The sequence below is a fragment of the Vidua macroura genome, chromosome 6 (assembly GCF_024509145.1).
Source record: "Vidua macroura isolate BioBank_ID:100142 chromosome 6, ASM2450914v1, whole genome shotgun sequence".
Lineage (NCBI taxonomy): Eukaryota > Metazoa > Chordata > Aves > Passeriformes > Viduidae > Vidua > Vidua macroura.
In genome coordinates, this window is record NC_071576.1 from 5,868,799 (window position 1) to 5,881,031 (window position 12,233).

The 12,233-nt window shown below is 42.4% G+C and overlaps 1 long non-coding RNA gene across 1 annotated transcript; it reads right to left on the minus strand.

Annotated features, from left to right (window-relative positions):
- Nucleotides 1-238: 238 nt before the first annotated feature.
- On the minus strand, nt 239-11,896 carry LOC128809277 (uncharacterized). The gene is made up of 6 exons (XR_008437672.1): nt 11,737-11,896; nt 11,443-11,532; nt 11,043-11,166; nt 8,533-8,606; nt 1,179-1,281; nt 239-376 (listed from the first exon to the last, which is right to left on the minus strand). It is a non-coding gene; the product is annotated as an uncharacterized LOC128809277 (long non-coding RNA).
- Nucleotides 11,897-12,233: the final 337 nt, after the last annotated feature.

Sequence of the window (12,233 nt, forward strand, 5' to 3'; positions counted from 1 at the left end):
TTTCGTGCATCTGGAATTGAAGGGAAGCTTTCTCCCAGGCTGATGGCAAAAGTCCACCAGTCTGTCAGGGTTCAGGACCAAACTCTTTCCAGGCATAAGGACTAACTAATGTTGCAGAACACCTTTCCAGGTGACAGGATTAAGCATAAATTTTGGGAAACCACGTTGTTGTTCTCAGCCTACCAGTCAATTGCTACTTATCATTGTGAAAACATAATTTATTGCAAGGTGTCTTGAGCCATCTCTCAAAGTGTCTTGAGATACTTCTCCACCATTTTTTCTGGTACCTGTAGTGAGCACAAGTAGATGTGGGAAAAGGCTGCAGAACTCAGCTTGAGCACTGAAATCTTCTGCTGGATGTCTACCTGTAATTGCTCTGAAGAGGGCACAAAGAGAGAAAGAGAAGAGAAAATTAGTCAAAACTGAATTTTCCCTGGTTCTTGGACACTGGCAAGCAATAGTGGGTTTGCCTGTATATTTTTTTCCTACTTGCATGCAGTGGGGCAGTCTGTGAAATGGCTTTGCCACATTATTTCAGCTTTGCTAAGGCAGACAGCTTGTGATCCCTCAAAAGAACTCTACTCTCTTTGTCTTTGTGGAATATTTTTTGAGCAAAGAGGACTTTTGGACTTGGCCCAATATTTTTCTTCTGGGCAATTATGGTTTCCTGGCCTTCCAAAAGAGAATACCATACCCATGTGTGTACTAGTGCCACATAAACCTTGTTTTAATTAAGATGATCACCAGATTCATGTGAATCCAAGCAGAAATGTAGGACAATGTCCATGAGCTGCCCTCTGGCTTACATAGGCTTGTTTTCCATTACACAGAGTCTCAGGAACCAAGCAGGGTGTACCTGCCATGAGTGGTGTGTGCTGCTGAAAAATCTAATTTTTGGGCAAGCTCAAAATGCTCCTGTTGGGACCCTTGAAGGCTCCTGTGCTCTAGAGAAGTTATCCCCAGCCCTGTTCCCTATGGAGCAGCACTCCAGCCTCCAGCAGAAATGCACTCCCAGGCATGGAATAAATGGAAATTTCTTCCCTCCTTGTATCAGTCACTGCAACAGGCACAGCTCAGCTACAGAGAACTCTGGAGTCTCAACTGACCCCGGATGAACCTTGTCATAAAATAATAACAATAAAAACAATACAGGAATATGAATCCTGTAAATCACTGACCTCTTCTGAGAGTAAACTGGATCTCTCTTAACGTTTTTAAGATTCATTTAGCGCTGTCTTTATGGCCGGCTTGTATGTCATCATGGCATGGGCAGGTCTTCAGCTGAAATAAATCCCAGAGCCTCCACTAAAACTGTCATTTCACTTTTGATTTACCGTCTCCTGAGTGAGACAGTCCCTGTGCTATTTCTATTCAGATAAGGAACTCGAGAAAGTTGTTATCAGAACATATAACACTCTAATTATTCTGACATTGGAGATAGATTAGAAAGCAGATCTTTGGAAGCCTCTTGAATTGGACTGATGCTCTTTGAATTGTAAATATCTTCTGACTTGCAACAGTGATTGCGCTTGCAAATTTATCAGGCTCTTAATGTTATTTCAGCATGCCTGAATAGCTGATTTTATTTGCCTGCTTTGTGATAAAAACTAATGGGAGCAGACCACAACTTCATGCTGTGTTTCCATATAGCAGAGTAATTACAGAACAGGCTTTGAAAATACATCTGCAATGCAGGTATTTCTCAGTCAGGTTTTTACTAGGGGATATGGCCACTTTTTTGCATGTATACTGACTTTCCATGTGTTTAGAGCATGCAGGGAGTTTGATTATCCCTTAAAGCATGGCCAGAACACCTGTCAAAATACCAATTCTGTTCTTGGAGATTAAGAAGTAATTTATTTCTTGCCATTTGCCAACTTATTCTTAGCTTGATATCCCTGTCTTGTATTTGATATGGACATATCTGTAGCTGACAAATTCAATTTCATGATAAACCCGACAAGAGCATTTCTGACAGAATACAGCTCTGGCTTGATCATGTGTCTGGATATGAGAGGAACCTTAAGAGGGGGAAAGGCAACAAACAGAAGCAACCAAAGACCTGAGCTGCAGCCAGAAATGTGCTTAGAGCCCAACCTAGAGAGAATAACACAGAAAGGGACAGAGAACTTGGGGGAGCAGCTGATTACAGTAAGATCAAGTGTTGTTCCCACATGTTATTTGATTTGTGCTCTGCTCAGAGAAACTAGGTTTGGTTAATAAAGAGGATTTGAGTTCATAAAGAGATTTTGATCATTAACTTTGAAAAATAACTGAAATGAGTTTCTTCTCTTAATGGAAAGAGCCAGTGAGACCCCCAAAACCCACTGAACTGCTGGAAGACAGCACTGCAAGGACCACTCAGGGCTTCAGCAGCACACGATGACTTCACCCGTGTTCCCTTGGACCTCTCGTGGATGAGCAGAATGGCCGAGGGGAGGCTGAGGAAAACCAGCCACTTCCCTGTGTGTGCAGCTCCTGCCTGGAGCATCAGAGAGCAGCAGATGGGATGGGGAGGTGAGCCAAGGAGCTGCTGAGCCTGCTGAGTTGTTACACAGCCCCTCGAGCGAGATGTGCCTGGCCAGGATCACCCAGGACATGTGTCCCACCACCAAACCAGTGGGGATATAAATCCTTGCAGGGACTGGACAGCGAGCTGCCTGAACACATGGAAAAGGAGCATCAGCCCCTGCTCTGCGGCTGTTGATAATGGCTAGAAATGCTCATTTTAGAAAATGAGGTAAGTGTAATGTTACTAGAAAGTGGAAAGCTTCCAAGCCTGATCCTGCCTTGTGCCCCTGCTGCTCTTCAGCTTGAGACCAGACTTTTGGGGCAAGCTTTACCCTGCAGCAAATGTTGACTCTGATGTTGTGATCCCTCACAGGACAGGAGGGTTTGTGATGGAAATGATGATGGAGTCTGAAGTGCCATGGTGCTTCATGAGCAGCACAGCTACAACAACAACCAGTAACTAGGAAAAAGGTCCTCTCTGTCCAGATGGGGAGGCAGGAGATAAAGCCCTACTCTACGTAACACCAGAGACTTTCCAAATCCTACTCCAAAGCTTTTAATCCCTTCAGTCCTAACCAGTTCAAAATTACATCATCATTTCCTCCATTTCAGACAGAGCTTTGCCCCTTCTGCTTCTTAGCTGCAGTGCAGCTTAATAGGACTCATACTTCTTCATCTTAAATGGAAAAATATATGTCAAGGCAAAACAAAGCACAGTTTCTAGATCTCCACAGGGGGCGAGGGGGGTGTCCCATAAATCTGTGTGTGATTAAAGGCAGCTGCAGATTGACATGGACAGTTTGAGCTTGTCAGTCCCTTGATGGATGGCTGTTGGAACAAGCCAGCAGTGGCAAGCTCAAGACACTGAATTTCCTGCACTTCCTAATCTCATTGCTGAGGACTGGGAAATGGATGCCTAATCAGCCCTCTATTGGTAAGGGCTCTAACCCAAACCCCAGCACAAGCACTGCAAGTTTTCAGCCTGGCCATTTATTCTCAACTCTTTCAATCTCTTGTTTCAATAGCAGCAAATGTGGAGAAGGACAATGAATTCCTTTCTGGTAACCTGAGAATATCGACTAATGGAAAAAACAAAAACTGCTCTGCAACTATATTAAATTTTCAGGGATTTTTCCCTCCTGCCCCCAACTGGTTGATGTTAACATTTTTTCCAGCGTCCTTGAGATTGCAGCAAACAGCTTGCAGGGAAAAGCTTTAACCAAACAGCTTGAACCACATCCTCAGCTGGCACAAACTGATGCAGCTCTCCTTTTTACACCAGCTGAGAAGCCAGGGCACTGCTGCTTTTATATCAGATTCACAACAGAGTTACCATCATAAAAGTAAGATACTGAGATGAGTTTTGCTCCAAGTGACATCATAAATTTGTGGGGAGCAGGAAATGTCTTGGCAGAGCTGAATGGGGTGCTGTGCACAGAGCCCATTTGGCACCAGCAACTAAACCCAGGATCCCTAGGGATGCATCCAAGGACACAGTCTTGCATTTTGTCTCCTGATTTTATGAACATCAGACTGATCTGTGTGTTTAGAAATGGAAGCAGGAAAAATAATGAGGAAAACACACATCCAATATTATGGTTGCAGTTCTGGTTATCTAGCATGTTTCACTATAAAAATTGAGCGATTTGAGAAGAATGGAATGGAATGGAATGGAACGGAATAGAATAGAATAGAATAGAATAGAATAGAATAGAATAGAATAGAATAGAATAGAATAGAATAGAATGAATATTTCAGTTGGAATGTACCTACAGTGGTCATCTGGTCCAACTATCTTACCTCTTCAGGGCTGACCAGTGCATTAAGAGCAAATGCCCAAATGCCTCCTAAGCACTAAGACAGATTTGGGGAATCAACCACCTCTCTAGGAAGTCTGTTCCAGTGTCTGACCACCCTCTTGGTAAGGAAATGCTTCCTAACATCCAGTCTAAACCTCTCCTGGTGCAGCTTTGAACAATTCCCATGTGTCCTGTCACTGGATACCAGGGAGATGAATCAGCATTTGTCATAGAAAGAACCACAGAATGGTTTGGGTTGGTGATATTGGTAATGTCCAGCAGCATCTGGAAGGAGGAGGAGGCACCTAATCTGAAGTGTGAATTTAGGGAACTTTGCTGCTGGGCACTAGGGATCCTACATAGTTTCAGGGTGTGAAGTTTATGAACAGGAGTTTGGGGATTTCAAGTTTGGATTTAGATACAACTCCCAATCTCTCAAAGGTGCTGTAAATACTCCTATTTTTTCTGTGAGAAGAGATATTTGGAGAACTGCAAGTCTGGGGCTTGAAATGTGCAGAGATCCCAAGTTACCAGGGATGTACTGATGTCAGTAAAAGCTAAAACAAAAGAGCCTATTAAAGTAAAGAGGACTCCAATGTGCTCCAGAAGACCTTTTGGAAAAGCTGACTCCAGAATTCAGTATTTGCTAACTGAAGACCTCACAGTTTGCATTTGGGGGACTGAAAGTTACTACATGGAATTTGGAAGCCATGTTTTTAGAGGTGAATTTGAAAGACAAAACAAAGGTAAGGAACCTTCAAAACTGCTGTTTTGTATAAACTGACTAGTAATTGCTTTTTGAGCAGTCTCTCTCTCTTCTGTATTTTAACAGAACCACAATACATATTCCAAATGGCTGGAGTATTAAAAAAAAAAAAAAAAAAACTTTGGCAAAAAAATCAGGCTTGGCAGCAACTTGTTTCAGGACTTTAAAAATGAGATTAATGAGGAAGAAGGTGTTGAAAAAGGGGGCCAGAGAAGATGGGGATTGATGCTATTGTAGCACAGACATCCTTGTACCACTTATCAGGATTTCCTGCTTTTAATTTGTTTTTGTATTATTCACCTGGAAAGGAAAAAACCCTTAAGTTCATGCACTTCATTGGAGCACATTGGTCTCAAAGAGATATGTTTGCTATTTTCACATGGGAATGGTTACTACTTGGCATCTATTCTAAATTCAAAACGCATTGGGTCAAACTCCTCTGTGTTGCAGCCTTCTCAAATTGCAGGATTTCCAGTCAGGATGCATTTGGCCCAGTGTGCTCTGCCTGTTTTGGCTTCAATACATTATGAGATTGTTAGTTCCATATCCCCTGAAGGATTATATTCTTCCTTGGGCACACGGCCCGCTCAGGTCTCTGTGTTTCACTAAACCAGACTATAAAGAATAGGTGCAAACCCTGCACAGGAACTTCACTCATCCTATCAATACCATTTCAAGCTGCCCTTGGAAAGAACATATTTAGTGATGGACTTGGTGTGCTCTTCCAATCATAAAAGATCTGAGGATTGAGTCCTTCTACACAGCTACCCTTAATTTTGGGGGATAAAATCCTGCCAAGCCCATCAGCACAGTGCCCATTAACCAGTGTAGTTACAGCACCTGCACTGTTCTGCTGTCTGGGAAACATCCTGCACGTCAGCACCTCCAGCATGCCCAGTGTTCAGCTCCTGCTGGGAATCCTCCAAAGCAAACTCCTCCATTCCCCTTTCCAGGGCCACACATTCCTTGTTCCTGAGCTGCACAGGGCTCAGGCAGTGCTGCCCCCATAGCAGCACAGAGCCACTTACAGACAGATGGGCAGAGGTGAGGCACTTTGGGCAATGGCAATTTTGGGTAATGTGGTGTGGATCTCATGTGGCAGACTCAAACATCACCACACCACCACTATGGAATTCTTTCTGTAGCACAACACTACAGATTCCTGAGGTACAAGGAGGAGAAGAGGACCACAAGCCAGGACTGTGTGCCTTACACTCTGTGTACATGACTTTTCCAAGCTCAGCCAGGAGGTTACAGCCCAGAAAGTCTGAAATTACCCTCTTCACTGAACACCCCCCAAATCTCCCTTGGTCATACAAGTCTGGAATGGCTCCAAACACTTGGGAAAGGAGAAATAACAAATAAGAGCCTCTCTGTCACATTTTGTCACTGTTTGATGAGAAGTCTTCATCAGGATCAGAAACAGAGCCTGCTGTGATTGGGGTTCTAGACTGGCATGCACAAGAAGCATGTATGAGGTCTCTGGGCGTAGTTTTTCTACAGCCTTGAGTAAATCACTCATTTCTCCTTTGCAGGAAGCATTTGCAGCCTGTTTCTAGCTCTCTTACCCTGGCAGACTCGAAGGTGCTTTGTCAAGGCCGTGGTTTGGAAAGTGTTAAGCAAATTTGGCCAAGACCCATAGATGCTCCTGTAGCACAAGGCAGGAAGAGCAGCAACATTTAATAAGATTCTCCCTCAGGAAGGATGGAGGAAGAGAGAACCTTTCTGGAGCTGAACACTGCCATAGTCTGTATTACTACAAAACTGAAGTTCAAGGTAAATCTGGTTTCTTTTGTTGTCTTTATTAAAGGCAAAAAAAATCTGATAACTTCTAATAAGCATAAAATGTAAATCTAAATGACTTAAGCTTCATAAAAAGACTGGCCTCCCATCTGGGAGTAGCCTGTGCGGTTTTCAGTGTAAGAAACAGGTCATTACCCCTCCATAGGCAATACAATTAATAAAATAATACAATTATGCTAAGCCAGTGCTGACGAGCATTTCAGGGGATAAGTATAGTTATTCTGGCTTGCAAATAAAAAACAAAAGTAGTTGAAAGTTAGAACAGAGAGCAAATGGACGATTGTGAATCCTCCCTCTATTGTTAAACTGTACAAATCTATTGCTTTTCTAATAAATATTCCCAGTGCAGAGCATTTTCTTGCCAATATTTTCAGCAGTCGAAGCCAAGCCAGAAGGTTCTGAAACCAACATATTGGCATGGGTGTTTTTTTTTTTCTCCTTCTTCTAATATACCATGGAATCTAGTTAAATATTTTTCCACTTCTTACTTCTCTCTCCTTCTTCTGGAGAAAATGTGAGTCCTATTTCCTCATAAAAATATCTTAGCAGTTGACAGGTTGGGTGTCTTTGATCCTGAAATGTTTTTGGATGATTTTTCTCCCCCACTTTGACTTTGTAATATAACGCTCCATAAAAAGTATATGCATATATGCAACTTTAAAAGGGGATCCTTATTTGAAATTAAACTTTTACACCAATTAACCTCCTCCCAGTGCTCTATAAAGTGCAGTAAAAACAGTGCTCTTACAGAGACCCTTGCAATTCTCAGATTGATGCCTCCCTGGCTGTGGAACCCAGAACATCTGCTTTAAATTAGCTCTGATGGAAGGTCTACTTGTAAATGCATGACTTAATCAGCCTTACTAAAGTAAATGGCACATACTGTAGCAGAGGGTGCTTCAGAGTCAGACTCAAACCTGTCTTTCTTTTGAAGCAGAGAGGGGGGAAAAAAGGAGGGGCGCAGAGGGGGCAAACTTTAAACCAAAAGCGATTTTTTTTTTTTTTTTTTTTTTGTCTTTTATGAGCTGACATGAGCAGACGTGTGGCTGTACCATAGCCAGTCTAACTCCCAGCACCATGTGCAGCTGTGCAGGGCAAGCCTGCCTTGCTCCTCCCCATCCTCACATACCCAGGCTTTCAGGCAGGCCCCATTTAGGTGAAGGCTGCAGAGAATTCCATGGAGGCGTGCTGGGAAAACTCCTCCTTTGCCTGAAGGCTCTGAGCATCCCCAAGAGCGCCCAGTTTGTCCTGAGGGAAGGCTAAGGGCAGCAAATCCAGCCAAGTTTGCCCAAGGATGAGTCTCCCTGCATTGCCCAGTCCCTGCTAACCTTCCCTGAGCAAAAGGAGCCACAGGCTTCCTGTTGGCTTTTAACAGTGGGATTGTGAAGGGTGAAAAGTTGCAGAAGGTCCTTATGAGGCTGAGTGACTGGGTAATAAAGTGACAGATGAAATTCAGTGTGTATAAACAGAAAGTGGTGCATGTGGGGAGAAACAACCCCTAGATTCATTATAAAATGATGGGCTCTGAGCTGACTATTACAACTAAGAAGTGAATCTGGAATGAAAGCATCAGTTCAGGGCTCAAAAACCATGAGTTAAAAAAAGGTAAATTGAATGTTAGGAATGATTAGAAAGGAATAGAAAGCAAAACACCTTCTACACCCATGGGTCATCCACACCTCAAATGATGTATAATTATTTCATAACATACTGTTCTGTCCCCTCATCTGAAGAAAAAAAAAAAAAAAGCATGTAGTAAACTGGAAAAGCTCTAAAAAAGGGTAAAAAGTGTGATCAAAGGCTTGGAATAATTTCCATATAAGACATGATTGAATCTGGAAAAGGGAAAGTTTGGGAGTGGGGGTATGACAGAGATCTAGAGTACCACAAATAATGAGGGTTTAAGCAGGGATAAACTGTCCACTATCATTTCCCTGGAAGTGTTCAAGACAAGGCTGGGTGGGGCTTGGAGCAACCTGATCTAGTGGAAGGTGTCCCTGCTCATCACAGGGGGGTGGAAATTGATGATATTTAAAGTCCCTTCCAACCCAAACCATTCTGTGATTTTCCCAGCAAAAGTGGCCATGATAAAGGGCTTGTGAAATCCATATTAAAAAGAACAGGAAGTTTTTCTTCACACAAAGGTAACAGAGCTGTGGAATCCCTGCCAGGAGAAGTTATGGATGCAAAAAAGTTTAGTGATTTCAGGAGAGAATGGTGAGAATTTAGAAGAGATGAGTAGGGTAGGGGATCAGTAGATAGGACAGATGAGCTGTTTGAGTGTCTGTCCATCATCTCCTCCAGCCTTTGACCAGCATTGTGGTCAGCATCCAAAACCTGGAGTGGCTACTCCCATTCACTCTCTGCACTACAGCTCACACCTTCCACCCCACAGATGGATTCAGAAATCCTTCTGATACACCACGCTACCAAAAGGCTTAGATTTTATTTCTTCTAAAAGGAAAGCCCTGCAAGCTCAGCTTGTGCAAATTTGGCAAAGCAGCTTTGTCTTCCCTTTCCTCTGTTGAGATGCTTGGGACTCTGAATTTCTCTGCACATTGCAATGTAAAAATATGGTTTCTGTGAGGAGCCTCCTCTCCCTCTGCTGGCCCCACCCAAGCCAGGATTAAACCAGAGTTCAATGGGAGCTTTCAAACCCCAGCATTTCCTGGGGGCCTGCTCTCTGCTATCATCCATCATTTCTGTACAGCTCATTTTTAGATGCATTTGTTACAAGTTACTCTCTGGCTACACCCTTTTTAATGCCATAAATCTGTTGCCTTTGGCCTGCCTGGACACTGCCCAGTCCCCCCAGTGCCATTACTACCAGCCCTCCAAAAATGCAGCAGCCTGAGTCATACCTCAGGAAAAGATCTGTAATTGCCCAATTTCATATTATTTCTTTTCCATTAGAAAGCCAAACTAGAGGTGGCCATTTACATTTTTGGGGTAATACATATTCTAAATAAGGCCTTGTTGCTGTTTTCTTTTTTTCCTCTTCCATTTCCTTTTTGGTTTATTCATTATATGTGATTCTAAAAACCCATTTATTTAGCATTGGTCTTTTAGTGTTAGAGAATGGGAGACATATTGATTGGTAGTTGCTCATGTGAAGTTGTTTAAATAGTACTTTAAAAGACATTAAGCAGCATTTCAAATCAAAAACCATTCAGACACATGTATTTGGAAAGATACTGACTAGACTCATATTTCCTGTATTAAAATACTTGTATAAAAATGTGTTCTTTTCTGATTTATCAAACAAGCAAATGACCCTCTGGAGAGTTTCTGGTTCAGACATGAATACCTAAGCAAAATCTTGGTGAATCATTTGAACTTGCTAGAATTTTTCCATATGAAGACTATTATAAATGTATCAATATTATGGTGTGATCTTATTCAATACATGCCTGAAATCTGTATCACTACACTGTTGCCTCTGGAGATTTAAAAGGAAAAATGCACACAAGAACATATTCTCCACAATGTATGGAGAATATCAATTCCTTACACAAATTTGGTTTGTTACATGCTGACAAAATGTTTAGCTGAACTTACCTCCTTAGCTCAGTACCATAAAATTTAAGCTTTAATTGTAATTTAATTATAATTTAAACTTTTTTCCATTTCACATAATTGTTCTGCACATTTAGGAACAAGAAAACACTAGGGTGAGACCGAGGCAGCAGATCTTAGCAGATAATTTGACCCATCTGTAGGATTTAGAAGTAGGTTGGGAGATGTCAAAATATTTTAAGCTATTTAGAAGTCATGTGTCTAATTCAGCCCTCAGATACAGATGCAGTAAAAAACTCTACCAGATGTTGTAAGAAAGGGAGGGAACTGTGGCAGACATTGGAAAATCAGAGAAAAAAGAGAGAGGACAATATAGAGATTTTGGCTTAGACCAAGAATTCAGGTCCTGATCTAAAACCCAAGGGGATGACAGAAAGATTCCTGTTGTTCTCAAAAGCTTTTGGATAGTATTTCCAAATATTACCTAAAAAAAAAATTAGAGGCAGGGAAGCACTGACATATCACAGGGGCAACATTTACTGTGTCTGATGCAGATTAGAAGGATTTTAGTTTAAGCCTGAATAAAGCTGAGAGAGAGACATATGGATGATAAATATGTGTGTATGTGTGTGCATAGATGTACACACATATTTCTAATGGGTTTTATGGAATTACTCTCTTGCTCTGAAGACAGAGAGGAGTTTGCTCCAGCCCCAGAAGTGACCAGCCGAGAGGAAGGGTGATGGGCTGGATGGATTTCTGGTCCCTCACCTATTGGGAAGGAGGTCAAAATGAGTCCAATACCAACCTTATAATAAGACTGACAGAGGGAGGAAAAATCCCCCAAAATATATGTTCCCTGTGTTTAAATTTTTACACTGTTAAAATACTTCCATAATCCATGCACTTAAACACCAGTTGACTCTGGACACTTTAACAAAATATCTCCTTTAAAAGAGATTTGTTTTAGGACAGTGAACCAGAATGCACAGGAAACAGCTCAGAGAGCAGCTGAAGGAGCTAAATTAGAGGAATTGATAGCGGTACCTCCTCAGCAGAAGGAATTTATGAATTCAGGATGCTGTGCCCCACCATGGATGGAGCTGTAACCTGGATGGAGCTGTGACCTCTCTTGTCCTGCGGGGAGGATTGAGAGATGAGATGGGAGACTACACATCCCACTTGGGTCCTGCTCAGGGATTTGCATCATGGTCTGGGCAGCTCTCTTGAAGTCAGGATTGCAAGTTCAGCTGTGTGGTGATGGGGAGAAGGGGTCTGCTTGCCAGGATTTCATAGTTTTTGCTCTCCAGGTAAAGGTTTAACATAAGGGAACGCAATTACTTTTAACAGGCACAGCGGAATCGCAGCTAATCCCACACAGGAGTCAGATGGGATCATTATTTCCCTTCCTTCAGGTTTTTGGGGCAAGCAGGTCCTCCCTTGTAGTGTCAGAGCTGCAATAAACTCAAGGCAATTTGTGGCTGTTAACAGCAGCAGAACAGCATCACCTCCATCACTGCTTCCACCGTCCACAGGGGTTCTCTTCCCATGGGATTCACATCTCCAACTCGTCCATCACAATGGATTGTTCCAGGGTGGCTCCCTGGGTAGGGACACTGTTGATGCTTTTTCAGGTCTGTAGCTCATTTGAGTGTCCACCTTGGGTTAGCCAGGAAATTAGTGCCAAGAATTACATACGTTTTTCTAGCCAGCTGTGGCATTCACATTCTCTAGACAGAGAGACACAATTCTGTCTCTCAAGAGAAGCACAGAGAGAAGAAAACAATCTTTATCTCTGCTCCTTTGTTTTCCCCATGTAAAATTTAGTATAAAGATTG